Source organism: Hemitrygon akajei, chromosome 17, assembly GCF_048418815.1.
Source record: "Hemitrygon akajei chromosome 17, sHemAka1.3, whole genome shotgun sequence".
In the NCBI taxonomy this organism is placed as follows: domain Eukaryota; kingdom Metazoa; phylum Chordata; class Chondrichthyes; order Myliobatiformes; family Dasyatidae; genus Hemitrygon; species Hemitrygon akajei.
Window position 1 is genome coordinate 7869022 of NC_133140.1, and position 16033 is coordinate 7885054.

The 16033-nt window shown below is 43.0% G+C and overlaps 1 protein-coding gene across 3 annotated transcripts in view; it reads right to left on the reverse strand.

Moving 5' to 3' along the window:
- bbs2 (Bardet-Biedl syndrome 2) overlaps window positions 1–16033 on the reverse strand; it is a 136792-nt gene that overhangs the window by 112383 nt on the left and 8376 nt on the right. The window lies entirely within an intron of this gene.

The following is a 16033-nucleotide window of genomic DNA, read 5'->3' on the forward strand; positions in this document are numbered from 1 at the left end:
TAATTCTCTGAAAACTGCGCTGTGCTGGATCGCACATTGTGCACAAGTTCAAACAAAGGAAGGGCATAAAGTTGTGGCTGTTACCTGTGGGCCATCCACAAACACCAGAAATTGTTGAGTCTGCTAGTTTAAGTGTTTAACCTGTAATAAATCTTAATTACTGCCAGACAATTAAAAAGTTTAAAATCATATTGCTTTGGTTAATTATTGGAAAGGAAAACAAAACAAAAATACCTTGTTTTTTAAAAAAAATTATTTCACTTTATCGTATTTTCTTTTCCCTTTCGTTCCTGATAGTGCTGTGGTTTTGAATTAAATGTTCTAATTTACAGTTCCTGGTGTGTGCAGCTCAAAGGGGATTCTTTAATCTTCATGTTTAAAAAGACAGGTTTCAGATTCCCTGTCCTGTTTTGGCTTTTAAATTACTGCATATCATGTGTATATGTGAAGAATGGTTAGCATCAATCTGTTGTCATTGACCATAAAATCTGGAGCGTTGAGTCATGCTACTAATATTTCCATCTAAACCTCGGCCTTTATCAGAATCAGAACCAGCCACATTTATTATCACTGTCATGAAATTTGTTCTTTTACGGCAACAGTACAGTGCAATACATAAAATTACTATAAATTATGATAAGAAACATATTTCAAAATTAAATTAGTGGAAAAAGACAGCAAAATGAGTAAGGTAGTGTTCCTGGGTTGTCCCTTCAGAAATCTGATGGTAAAGGGGAAAAAGCTATACCTAAAACATTGAGTGTGTGTCTTCAGGCTCCTGTTCCTCCTTCTCCAATGGTAGTGATGAGAAGAGGGCATATCCTGGGTGATGTTGGTTCTTAAGGACAAATGCCACCTTTTAGAGGCATCGCCTTTTGAAGGTGTTCTCGGTGGTAGGAGGCTCGTGCCCTTGATGGAGCATAGGTGGTCCATGCGTGGAATCTAGTGTTAGCATAAGTGTGCAAAATTGTTAAATATGTTGCTCTATTAAATTATTATTTTATGCATAATTGCATAATTTTATCGGCAGTTAATGTGGGTAATGTGGTTAAAGTAACATTAAACTGCAGGTGGTAGAAATCTGAAACAAAAGCAGGCAAAACAGTAAACATGCATCAGGTAGTGTGAAAAGAGAAGCGAAGCTAACGTTATCCGACCTGCTGAGTGTATCTAGCATTTTCTGTTTGTGTACTGCATGGTAGATAGGTGACCAGCTTCTATGCCGCATGCTTGATGCTTGCCAATTGTTGAGTAAACAATGGTAAAGTGATGCATTTTGCAGCAGGATGATATCAGTGAAGGAGGAAACAACTGATTTATGCACTGGACAGAAATGCCCTTTCACTTCTAAATCCAATTTGCATCAAAGTCTGATGCAAGGCTCTTTCATTGAATAGCATTAATACCAAAGGGCATTGTTAACAATACAATCAGGTAGCTTCTGCTCTTTTAGTAATTATAAGTGGATAACATAAATGTGCCCACACTTTTTGCGTTACACCCTGAAGGTGGCTCAAATGGAAATGGAACACTGGCAAGGTCAAGAAATGTTGCTGCAGTGTGCATTAATATTGCAGCAATAACAATAATTGTGTTATCATAAATAAGTAGTGAGGAAGACTTTCTTGATCCTGCACTTTATTAGGTCTCTTGTATGCAACATTTCTGGAAATTCACAAAATTCTACATTAGGAGAAATCATCTGATTTTTCCATTCCTTTAATGACTGTGCTTCCCTCAATTGAATTGTCTGTAGATTCTGTGGTCAAATGTTCCCATGCCACCAGAGACAGAAAAGTGTGCCTATGCATAATAAAACCCATGGCATTTCAGGATGATGTCCTATTATGCATAATGGCCTTGTGTGTTGTGGTACTCTGGGAGTGTGCTGTGATACTCTGGGAGTGTGGTGGTGATACTCTGGGACTACATCTCAATTGTAAAGTCCAAATAACAACACAACCGTATGTGTTAAGAGATGTATTTTCTTATCAAATATTTGCATAAGTGTGGTTGAGTGTAAATTCCTACAACAATCATAACTATACATATTGTTGCCCTTGAGAAGTTTGCCTTTTTCAGTAAATTGTGAGGCCAGTTCTGACATGATTAGATAAACAAAAGGGGGCTGTTTATTGAGTACAGCTAAATCAATTAGTAAAAGCACAGCTTTGACACTAATGAACACTTTGACATTCATGGAATCAGTGCAGAAAATGGGAGAGCCTGCCAAAACTGGACATTCCTTGCATGTTTCTGGTTCATTTTGGATCTTTCCAAACAGAACTGTATTCAATATGAGCATTTCTGCAGTGACTACATTTCAGTTAGATTGAATGACACTGCATAGAATGGAAACATGTCAGAATTGAAATAATTATAGAGACCCAACCTGCTGCTGGAATGCTGAGTAACAGAAGATACTATGGAGGAGTGACCTTTCAGGATGAGACTCTTCATCTGGTCTGATGTAAACCTAAAGTCCAGACAAAGGGTCTTGACCCCAATCTTCGACTGTTCATTTTCCTGCGCTAATACTGCCTGACCCACTGAGCTGCCCCCTTGTGTTATTTATAGGCACATGCAGATTTAAGACTGCAGGGTGTTGCCTCTGTGAATAAATAAAAGTTTGTGCCTCATAACTAGTGAATTCCCCTTTTCTGGTAGCATTCCTGTTTCATGATCTTTCAGGTGCTCTGCTCTTCAATTCTCTTTAAGGAAAATTACTTCTCAGGTTTTCCCACTGTAATCTGCAGTACATAGATAGATAGATAGATAGATACTTTATTCATCCCCATGGGGAAATTCAACTTTTTTCCAATGTCCCATACACTTGTTGTAGCAAAACTAATTACATACAACACTTAACTCAGTAAAAAAAAAATAATAATCGACTTAATGATCTACAGATTTCACTATCTTATGAAGGGCTCAGTGGACTTCACTTTCAACTAAGCAGGAATGGCATCTTTAAGTGCATGGAGGTTTATCACATTGGCTAGAAGCGAGGCAGGAGAGGAGTGGGGACTCCAAGCCAGGCTGAAACACAGAGGAATGAGACCCTCTCTACCCACAACTTGTTAGCAAGTGTGCAGCCGCTGGAGAACAAAACTGAGGACCTGAGAGCAGGATTGCTGTATCAAAGAGAAATGAAATTTGCAAAAGGATCTAGTGCTTTCTCAAATAAACCCCTCTTGGGCTTCCAGCCAGATACAGGTATTGATTTTAGCTAACAAGGAGGAACCCGTCTCTACCGCTTGTCTTCTCTCTGTTTCCTCCGTTTCTGGAGGGATTGCCAGGATTCTGAAGAAATACTGGATAAATAGCATCCACAAACCCGTAAGGAAGCTCAAATGACAGTTTATGCAGGTCAAAGATGATCTGAGACTCAGTTCTCTGTGATCCTGAACACATATTACATACCATCAGCATCAGACTATAAACAAGCACTTGAGATACTGCATGATGCCGTCTCCAAAGAAGAATCATTTCCTCCCGATGCATTTCAAATTATATTCGGGGACTTCAATCAGGCTTGTTTGAAGAAATCCCTGTCCAATTACCATCAGCATATAGCCTGTACAACCAGGGGTCCCAACACACTAAACCATTTCATGTACAGATCGCTCTTTGGAAAATCAGATCACTTGAATGTTCTAACTGCACACAGGCAGAGGCTAAAGAGCAAGGCTCCAGAGATTAGGACAACAAATAGGTGGTCACAAGAGGCAGAGGAGGGGCTAGGGGATTGCTTCGAGTGAGTGGACAGGACTGTGTTCAAGGAATCACCTGTGGATCTGAATGAATACCCCACAGTTGTCATGGATTTTATTAAAACATTTGTAGGCAAGTGTGTCCCCACAAAATCCTTTAGAGTCTTCCCCAACCAGATGAACCATCAGATCCACAGTTTGCTGAGGGCCGGGTCAAATGCATCCAAGTATGGTGGTCAAGAAAGTTACAAGAGGTCCAGGTAAGATCTCTGCAAAGCCATCTCACAGTCAAAGTGGCAATTCTGGACCAAACTTGAATCAACGAAGGATGCTTAACAATTGAGGCAAGGCTTGAATACTATCACCTCTTATAGAGTGAAATCAAGCAACATTGGTGACAATAGGGCTTCACTTGCAGGCAAGCTCAATGCCTTCTATGCTCACTTTGACTGTCAAAACATGGAGGAACCATCACAAATTCCCACAGCCCTCAATACTCCTGTGATTTCAGTCTCTGATGCTGACATGCGAGCAACCTGCAGGAAGGTGAACCACAAAAAGCATACGACCCAGACAGATTATCTGGCCAAGTACTAAATACTTGTGCTGATCAACTGGCTAGAGGGTTCATTGAGATCTTTACCCTCTTGCTTCAGCAGTCTGAGGTATCCAGCTGCTTTAATAATGCTTTACTTATACTGGTGCTTAAGAAGAAAGTAGTAACCTGCCACAGTGACTATTTCCACTAGCACAGTGGTGAAGTGTGTAATGCCCTGTAGGTACTTCATTTTAGCAGTTTTGTAAGAGCAGTTTGTTCTGCTTTCAGCCTGTTTGGGTTTGATCCGAGATATGGGGCTTTGTTCTTCAAATTAGGAATGTGGTGTCAGCCAATCAAGATAGAAGAATTGGGAGGTTCCAGAGAAGGCTGTGGGGCCGAGGTCTTTGTTGGCGGGAGCTGGAAGAAGACAGGAAGGTAGATGGTGGAAGATGCCATCCCTGTTGCACAAGGTGCTTTGTGCAGATGATTGGCTTCGAGGAGGAAGGACTAATACTCGTGTGGGAGAGCCCGTTTGTTCGAGATGGATTTCGAGCAACGTTCGGAAGATGGTGTATACACAGACCGAGGGTCCAGCACATGTGTTACAGACAAGTTCAAGATTTGAGCTCCACCATGCACTTTTTGCTTTTTTTCTTTCTTTCCTTTAATAACTGTTTGCTTAAGTTAACATTCTTAAATATACTTCTTATTAATTGTATGCAGTGTACAATCTGTTATTTCGTGCCGATGAGTATTGCTGGGGGCAGTAAATCACAGAGCATTCACACAAACCGATGTTTGGGTGGGCGAGACATCCCAGCCTCATGGATTTGGCAGGACCAAATTCATAGACACCCTGGACGTATGGAGCCTGAGGAAGGTGGGTTTCTCACTGCGAAATCCCATAGCTGTTAACGAAGGACTAATGTGTCACATTGCCAGCGACACTCAGTAAAAGGGGGTTTCAAGTGTTTTCGGAGGCTGGTGATGAAACATATCAGATCCTGCATGAGAAGTGACTTGGATCTGCTCCAATTTGCCTACCAAAGCAATATGCACAGCAGATGCCACCTCATTGGCTCTTTACTAAACACTGGTAGATGCATGCATCAGATTGCTCTTCATCATCTATACCTCCATCATCAATAGCATCATCCCCTCAAAACTAATCAATAAATTTCAAGACCTTGGCCTAATACCTCCTTGTGCATCATTCACTTCTAATTGGCAACAACCTCTCCACAATCTCCATTAGCACAGGTGCACCATATGGCTTAGTCCTCTGCTCTACTTGCTTTACACCTATGACTGTGTGGCTAAGCACAGCTCCAGTGCCATATTCAAGCTTTCTAACATCACCATTGTTGTAGGCTGAATCAGCATATAGGAGAGAGACTGAAAATCCGACTGGGTGGTGGCATAACAACAACCTCTCACTCAATGTCAACAAGACCAATGAGTTGATTATTGATTTCAGGTGAAGGAAACTGGAGGTCCACAAGACAGTCCTCATTGGAGGATCAGAGGTGGAGCGGGTCAGCGACTTTAATTCCTCAGTGCTATAATTTCGGAGGACCTGTCCTTGGCCCAGCACGTAAGAGCAATTATGGAGAAAGCACGTCAGCACCTCTCTACTTCCTTAGGAGTTTGTGAGGATTCAGCATGACATCTAAAAGTTTGACCAACTGCTATAGATGAATGGTGGAGAGTATATGGACTGGCTGCATCACAGCTTGGTATGGAAACACCAATGCCCTTGAATGGAAAATCCTACAAAAAGTAGTGGATACGGCCCAGTACATCACAGGTAAAGCCTTCCCATCATTGAGTACATCTGCACGGTATTGTTGCAGGAAAGTAACATCCATCATCAAGGACACCACCATCCAGGTCATGCTCTCTTCTTGCTGCTGCCATCAGGAAGAAGGTACAGGAGCATTAGGACTCACACCACCAGGTTTAGAAACAGTTATTATCCCACAGCGATTTGAACCACAGGGGATAACGTCACTTGTCCATCGTTGAAATATTCCCACAACCTATGGCCTCACTTTCAAGGACTCTTCATCTCATGTCTCAATATTCAATATTTATTTATTATTATTATTTCTTTCATTTTGTATTTGCACAAATTGTGTCTTTTGCACACAGGTTGAACGCCCAAATCTTTCATTGATTCTATCATGGTTATTATTCTATTATGGATTTATTGAGTATGTCTGCAGGAAAATGAATCTCAAGGTTGTGTATTGTGACAAATATGTACCTTGATAATAAATTTACTTTGAACTTTGGTATTAGTTTTAGGTTTACAAGGTTGCTCTTAAGTTAGAGGACTATATATTATCATTTGCTTAGGACAGTATGCAGAGTGCCAGAATAATAATTTTCCCAGGAAGAATTCCCACTTCAAGAAAATTCTGAATCCTTCTGTATATGTGCAAATATATAAGGAAACAACATAATCCTGTTTCACAGTACCAAAGGTAGGCTGTCATGGCTGTATATGTGCTTAGCCATGGCTATTTTTCCTGATAAACATTTGCTCCCTGTTGCCAAGTGGTAGCCTACCACAAAGTTAGATCAGGATGAGTCAAGAGGATTGGAAATGTAGTGTGGCTCAGAGGGGAGAGAAGCTGTGTAGGAGGGAGAAGAACAAGGGCTCAGAGTAGAAAATAATCAGAAATGGATGTGAGAAAGCAAGAGAGTAGAGTGGGGGTGGGGGAATAGGTGATTGGAACAAGGGAGAGGGAAAGAGATCCCATGGGAGAATCACCAGGTTAATGGGGAAAGGGGACTGGAGAGTGGAGAGGACAGGCATTCAGGTGAACATATCGGAGCAGTGAGGAGAAAGGATCTTAATTAGATATGTAAAATTAGAGCGGGATAGGACAGTTCAGAATGTGGAAGAATGGGAAATGATCAGAGCAAAGGAGGAAGAGCAGGGTAGTGGAGTGAGAAAGAGGAAAGAGAGCTTTCAGGGAGGGCTGAAGACAGAAGCAAAGTAACAGTCCATTCAATATCCATGTGCATAGCAGTAGAGGAGCTCTTTTGTGGCAGACAGAGTGAAGCAGGAATTTCCAGTGGCTATCCATTCAATGTGTCTTCCAACTCCCATTCTGACATGTCTATCCGTGGCCTCCTGTACTACCTTGATGAGGCCAAACTCAGGTTTGAGGAGAAATACCTCATATTCCACCTGGGTAGCCTCCAACCAGGTGTCATGCACATTGGATTTCTAACTTCTGATAATTTCTACCCCCTCACTCTGTTTTACCATTCCTTATTCTAGTTACCCTCTCATGCTTTCTCTCCTCACCTGGCCATCACCAGGTCTGGTTCCCTTCTTCCATTTTTTCCATGGTCCCCTGTCCTCTCCAGTGAGATTTCTTCAGCCTTTAACTCTTCCAAGTACCCCTCCCAGCCTCTTACTTTATCCCCCCCCCCACCCACACACCTTCCCCCTAACCTGGTCTCACCTATCACCTGCCAACTTGTACTCTTTCCCCTTTCCTTCACCTTCTTATTTTGCCTTCCGCTCCCTTCTGTCCAATCCCATTGAATGGTCTCAACTTGAAACATCAATTTTTTATTCCTCTCCATAGATGCTGCCTGGCCTGCTGAGTTCCTCCAGCATCTTGTGTGTGTTGCTCAAGATTTCTAGCATCTGTAGAATCATCTCTTGTGTTTATGGTTCCTATTTTTGTTGGCAGCTAATCATTTCTTGTAAGATTCCTTTGCCTCTTTCATGTTAGTTCTCACTTCCTTTTATGTTCTTTTTTTTATATAACCAGCCAGGCTCTTGCTGGTGTTTACAACCTGACACATGCCACATGCAATGCTTCTTTCTTGCTTTATCTTCCTCTCTCTTTCTTAAGTCATCCAGCAAGTTCTGAGGTTGTTTGCTCTGCGTTCCACTCCACGTGGGGAGATTATCTCAAATATCACTGGACCATTTCTTCCTTTAGGGCAGCCTGTTGTTTTGTAATGCTTTTCTCTGTCAACCTTTGGTTCCAATTTACCTGGACCAGACACACTACACTGACCTTCCTTTAATTAACTACTTTGGATGGCTTTGCTTTCTCTATAGCCATTCATAAGCATAACGATTATTATGCCCTACATTTCCCCTACTGAAATGTTATGCACTTGACTCATTTCCTTCCTAGAACCCGATCCAACGATGCCTCCTTCCTTACTGGACTAGAAACATGTTCCATTAGCAAATTATCTTGAACTCATACCGTGTTAGAAACTATTCATCATTCTTGTTCTTAACATTAAACCTGCCAGTGCAGAAAAAGAAAGTCACCCATTAAACTACTGTTCACTTCCTAACACAGGAAGTTAAGAGTTAATCTTTCTTAACTCTGAAGCAAACAGATTCTGTCTTTGACCTCTCTGCAGCATCTTCTCTCTAGGGCTGTCATCTTCAGCTTCATCAATACTGTGTCCCTTCCTTTCTTCCCCTCCCTAATCCTTCCTGGTCACTTGGTATACAGGAATATTTAATTTTCAGCCATGTTCCTTTCTGAACTAAGTTTCTGATGCTGCCTCCACATCATATTATCATATTTCCATTGAGAGTAGGGGAGATTCAAACAAGAGGACATGAGTTGAGAGTTGGGGGCAAAAGTTTAGGGGTAACACGAGGGGGAATTTCTTTACTCAGAGAGTGGTAGCTGTGTGGAACGAGCTTCCAGTAAAAGTGGTAGAGGCAGGTTCGATATTGTCATTTAAAGTAAAATTGGGATAGGTATATGGACAGGAAAGTAATGGAGGGTTATGGGCTGAGTGCAGGCTGGTGGGACTAGGTGAGAGTAAGCATTCAGCACAAACTAGAAGGGCCGAGATGGCCTGTTTCTGTGCTGTAATTGCTATATGGTTATATTTTGACACAATTATCACCATTCTGATTTGCTGCACATCCCGTGTATTCACATGCATGTACAGTAAACGAAATGTCATTATTTCACTTCCATTTTTACTGACCTAATCTAGCAAGAACTGTCATAGAGTTTTCGAAAAGTACAGCACAGTAACAGTCCTTCAGTCCATTTAGTCCATGCTGAACAATTTAAACTGCCCACTCCCACTGAACTGCTCTGGGACCATAGCCCTCCATACCCCTACCATCCATATACCTATCTAAACCCCTCTTAAACATTGAAATCCAGCTTGCACACACCACTTCAGCTGGCAGCTCATTCCACACTCTCATGACCTTCTGAGTGAAGAAGATTCCCCTCATATTCCCCTTACACTTTTCACCCTTCGCCCTTAACAGATGACCTCAGTGAAAAAGCCTCCTATATCTACATTTTTTTTTTACAAAGTATCTTTATTACAAATTCAGTGCTACAATATATACAAACAAGTGACTAACACAATTACTACACTACTAATAGACAAACAACATTATACTAAAATGTCTCCATCTCCGTCAAGGATGGCACTCACCCCCTGCGGAGCCCAACAGTCCTGGAGTGCCTCTGTGGTTGCCATGGTCAGAGCGTGTTCCTTTGCAATACTGTATTTACCTGGGCATAAACATATACCCTAAACATTGCCAGGCAGTCTGCCTGGGCAGATCCTTCCACCACCTGTTTCCAGGACACAAGGATAGCTGTTTTCACCAGTCCCAAGAGCAAGTTGACAAGGACATCTCCATCCCTCTATGCCCCCTCTCCTTACTGGATGACCGTATATAAATAGGGTGCAGCTAAAATGTAACCAGAAGGTGAGAAGCAGCCCACGTGGATACGCAAAAAGGGGCTGCAGCCTCACACACTCCATGTACATACGGTACATGGTCTCCTCCAGCCTGCAAAAATTACATACAGCTGGGAGATCCGTGTACAAACTAAAAAATTTATTATAAGGCACCGCTCTATGCAGCAGCCTCCACCCCAGATCCTCAAGGTACATGGGAAGAACTCCCTTGTAAAGGGACTTCCACTGGGGACTCCCCTCACCTTCAGGTGGAAAGACAGCCCACCATGGCGTGTCGGGATGGTGGACAAGGGCTAGGAAAGTGAAGGGTGTGGAGCAGCAGTCCATACAGGTACCTCCTATTTGCATCCCTGAATGGGATTGTGGGTGTCGAGGAGAGATGGTTCAAGTTGTGTGGGTTCAGCTCTTCGGATAAGTTTCTAGGGCCTGGGCCCGACAAGCAGCTCCGGCGGTGCAGAGGTGAACCCAGCCTGAGGTTTCCACACCTGAGCCGCACCAACATCCATTGAGGTAGGGCAAGGGTCGGCCAGGACTCTGCCCTCTGCCAGAGGAGAAGATTCCCAGCCTGAGGCAACCATGTTCCAGACTCTCAGTGGGTCCTGATAAAAGCCAGGCAGACTCCACAAAGCAGAACAACTGACGCTTGCCGGTGGTAGCCACATCTCTTCGTGAAGACAGCAGCACCTCTGGAGAAAGAATATCGCCAACACATGCCACCTGGGAGGGTGCTTTACATACAGGAATCTCTGAAGGGTCCTGAGGCGGAGAGCCAAGGGAGACTCAAGATCTTCAATGTCTGATACAACTTCAGTATAACATCCTGTACTCAGTTCTTTGATTTAAGAAGGCCAATGTGGCAAAAGCTTTCTTTAGGTCCCTATGCACCAGTGATACCACTTTCAATGAATTATGGACCTGTATTACTTTCTTTCTTTTTTAATCTTTTTATTAATTTTCAAATTGATAAACATAACAACAATAATAGTACAAAGGGATTGAGATTATATTATTGGTAATTTGCATATGTGAGTATAAGCTACAGGTAACACAAGTGTACAAAGGCTCCCAAACTCTTAATGTAATTAAACATGATTAAAAAAATGAAAAAATGAAAAAAAAACAAATAAAAAGAAACAAAAAACTAAACTAAACTAAACAGAACTAAACTAAACAAAGCTGAGCTATTATATTACATTGGATACAATCATTAATGTCATTAACTCCGCTCCTCTATCCATATATTTAAGGTTAATAAAAAGGATTCATAAAAGGTTATGTTACATCATATGAAAGTGTTGAATAAATGGCCTCCAAATTTCTTCAAATTTAACTGAAGGGTCAAGAGTGACACTTCTGATTTTTTCTAAATTTAAACAAGATATAGTTTGGGAAAACCATTGGAATGTAGTAGATGGATTAATCTCTTTCCAATTCAATAAAATGGATCTTCTAGCCATTAATGTAACAAATGCAATCATTCGACGAGCTGAAGAGGATTAATAACTATGTTCCATAAACCAAAAATTGCTGTAATAGGATGAGGTTGTAAATCAATATGCAAAACTGTTGAAATAGTATCAAAAATGTCTTTCTAATATTTTTCCGAAAGAGGACAAGACCAGAACATATGAGTCAAAGAAGCTACCTCAGAATGACATCTATCACAGACAGGATTTATATGGGAGTAAAAACGAGCTAGCTTGTCTTGAGACATGTGGGCCCTATGCACCACCTTAAATTGTATCAACGCATGTTTAGCACATATAGAGGAAGAGTTAACTAATTGGAGAATTTTCTCCGATTTCTCTATAGATAAAGAAAGTTGAAGTTCCCTTTCCCATTCACTCTTAATTTTATCAGATATATCTAGCTGTATTGTCATAATCATATCATAAATAGTTGCATATCATATCATAAAATTAAACCCTTCTGATAAGGGTTTAAACCTAAAAGAATTTCCATGATATCAGTTGGATATGAAGTCGGAAAAGTAGGTAGCGTAGTATTCAAAAAATTTCTAAATTGTAAGTATCTAAAAAAATGGGATCTGGGCAAATTATACTTATCAGAAAACTGTTCAAAAGACATGAAACAGTTATCCAAGAATAAGTCACAAAAACATATTACTGTATACCCCTCATTTTCCCATACCAAAAAGGCTTGATACATAACAGAGGGTTGAAAAAAAATTAGATATAATAGGACTTGATAGAATAAATTTCTTCAAACCAAAAAATTTATGAAATTGAAACCATATTCATAATGCATATTTAATTATTGGATTAACCAGTTGTTTATTCAATTTGGCTGTAATGAAACCCAGTTTCCCTCGGCATCAATAAAGTATGTCTGTCTGTCTGTTTTAGAAAGAGCAAAGTGAAGTGAAGTCCCTAAAATAGAAACCAATAAAACCCTTGTACAGATTTACATTCAAGGACTTGGAAGTATATCCATATCCTGTGTCCAAAATATTAAATAACGGATATTAATTGCCCAGTAATAAAATCTTAAATTCGACAATGCCAAACCACCATCCTTTTTAGATTTCTGTAAGTAATTTTTACTTAACCTAAGATTTTTATTCTGCCATATATATGAAGAAATTTTAGAGTCAACAGTATCAAAAAAGGATTTAGAAATAAAAATTGGTACCGCTTGAAATGGATATAAAAATTAAGGTAAATTAATCATCTTAATAGCATTGATTTGACCAATCAGTGATAAAGACAATGGGGACCATTTAGTAAGCAATTGTTTAACCTGATCAATTAAAGGTAAAAAATTGACCTTAAATAAATCCTTATGCTTCTTAGTAATTTTAACATCCAGATAAGTAAAATAGTCAGTAACCAATCTGAATGGTGAATGTCTATAAATTGGAATCTGCATATTTAATGGGAAGAGTTCACTCTTATTAAGATTCAGTTTGTAGCCAGGAAAGCTACGAAACTGAGCAAGCCAGGGATATTACTGCAGGGATGGATTTCTCAGGGTTAGAGATATATAGTAGCAGATCAACTGCATATAGTGATAACTTGTGTGTCCCATTTCCACAGGTAATGCCAAGTATATTGGGTGAGTCACAAATAGCAATAGCTAAGGGTTCCAAGGCAATATTGAATAATAAAGGGCTAAGAGGACAGCCCTGTCTAGTGCCACAAAACAACTGAAAATACTACTACTCTAGAGGGAGATATTGCAATTCTTAAATGGTGTGCATATGACTCGAATTTTACACCAAATAAATTGGATGCTAGATTTAAGGACAGAACAGCTAAAGGAATAACAGTTCTTTGCAACAGAAGGAACACTGTTAAGTTTTGAAATGCTTAAAGAGAAACACTTATTAGAAAAACAAGATTTTTTAATCGGTATTTACAGATGCGACAATATGTTAATAAGACGCTTAAAAAATGTAACCAAGGCAAGTACATGCTTGATAGAGTTATTTAGAAAAGTGTGGTGACCCACTTTCCAGCGCACTCGAACCGGCTCACAAAATGGAGCGCGCCAGCAGAGAGGCCAGCCCCAAAACAGGCGCCTGGCCTTCTTCACCAGCAAGGGGAAAAGCCCGCGCGCTTGAAGGGACCGGGGAGGGCGGAAATGGGAAGGCTTAAAAGCAAGGCCGCAAAGTTTGAATAAATCTTTTACGCAACTGCAACTCACCGTCTGCATGTCGTTATTCCAGCGCTGTGTGTAGCACACCGCTACAATTGGTGATCCCGATGGCCCAAACGATATTTGGACCGGAGATGAATGACGCTACATCTGTTCATGCAGTTTCGTTAAAACTGCCAAGCTTCTGGACGCTGCGACCTCACCTATAGTTCCAACAAGCAGAAGCCCAATTCCACATTCGGCAGATAACCTCAGATTCCACACATTACTACTACGTGGTGAGCTCCCTCGACCAGGAGACAGCCGCCCAGGTTGAGGAGTTCGTACAGTCGCCCCCGGAGGATGGCAAATACACAGAATTCAAAGCCTTGCTCATAAGGACTTTCGGACTCTCACGGCGCGAGCAGGCTGCCCGCTTACTGCACCTGGATGGTTTGGGAGACAGGCCGCCGTCAGCATTAATGAACGAGATGCTGGCCCTGACTGAAGGACACAAGCCCCGCCTCATGTTTGAGTAGGCATTCCTAGAGCAGCTGCCCAAGAACATACGCCTGCTGCTGTCCGACGCGGATTTCAGCGACCCCCGGAAGGTGGCAGCCCAGGCAGATGTGCTGTGGAAAGCCAAGAAGGACAGTGGGGCGTCCGTCACACAGATCACCAAGCCACGCGCCCAACAGCAGACCAGACCAGGCCTGGCAGCAGAGCCCACAAAACCCGGAAGCAGGAGTGCAGAGGCCAATGAACAATGGTGCTTCTACCACCAGCGGTGGGGTACAGAAGCCCACCCTGCAACTTCCTGGGAAACACCAGGGCCAGCCGCCGCTGATGGCTACGGCGGCTGGCCATCAGGATAGCCTCCTGTATGTCTGGGACTAACAGTCGGGACGCCGCTTTTTGGTCGACACCGGAACCGAGATCAGCGTCTTACCTCCAACGAGTTACGACACCCGCAACAGAGAACAGGGACCCACCCTGAGGGCCACAAATGGCAGCACAATACGGACCTACGGCACCCGTACGATGCGGCTACAGTTCGGCTCCAGCCGGTTCATGTGGGACTTCACACTGGCCACCGTGGCCCAACCACTCCTGGGGGCAGATTTTTTGCGAGCTCACAGCCTGCTGGTCGACCTGCAAGGGAAGAGACTAGTCCACGCCAAGACTTTTCAAACGTTCTCCCTGGATGAAGCCAAGTTGCCAGCCCCACACCTGGAATCCGTCACACTGTCCGACAACGAATTCACCGGAGTCCTGGTGGACTTCCCATCAGTTCTGGCACTGCAGTTCACGGCAGCCATGTCCAGACACGGCGTACAGCACCACATCCAGACACAAAAACCACCACTCCATGCCCGTGCTCGAAGGCTTCCCCCGGACAAGCTCCGACTGGCGAAGGAGGAGTTCAAGAGGATGGAGGAATTGGGGATAATACGGCGGTCTGACAGCCCATGGGCCTCCCCGCTGCACATGGTGCCCAAAGCAACAGGGGGCTGGAGACCATGCGGTGACTACCACAGGCTAAACAAGGCTACAACACCGGACCGCTACCCTGTGCTGTACATTCAGGACTTTGCACCCCTACGGCGCAAGGATCTTTTCCAAGGTAGACCTCGTCCGGGGATACCATCAAATCCCGATGCATCCTGACGACATCCCCAAAACAGCACTCATCACCCCGTTCGGCCTTTACGAATTCCTCCGAATGCCACACGGCCTAAAGAATGCTGCACAGACGTTCCAGCAGCTCATGGATGCGGTGGGACGCAACCTGGACTTTGCATTCATCTATTTGGATGACATCCTCATAGCCAGCAGTAGTCGTCAGGAGCATCTGTCCCACCTCCATCAACTCTACGCCCGAATGAGTGAATACAGTCTAACAATAAACCCAGTCAAATGCCAGTTCGGACTTGACACCATCGACTTCCTGGGCCAGAGGATTACTAAAGACGGGGCAACCCCTCTGCCCACCAAGGTAGACGTGGTCCGCCACTTCCCCCGACCCAACACACTCAAAGGCCTGCAGGAATTCTGGGGTATGGTGAATTTCTACTACCACTTCCTCCCCTCAGCAGCCCAAATCATGTGCCCCCTGTTCACCCTGATGTCGGGTAAGGGCAAGGACATTACCTGGGACGAAGAGGCCACAGCCGCTTTCGTTAAAACCAAAGAAGCCTTGGCAAATGCCACGATGCCAGTGCACCCCAGAACAGACGTCCCAACCACCCTCACAGTGGATGCATCCAACACAGCAGTCAGCGGAGTGCTGGAACAACTCATCGAGGGTCGCTGGCAACCCCTGGCATTTTCAGCAAACACCTACGACCACCCGAATTCAAATACAGTGCTTTCGACCGGGAGCTGTTGGCACTATACCTGGCAATCCAGCATTACAGGTACTTCTTAGAAGGTAGGCCCTTCACCACGTTCA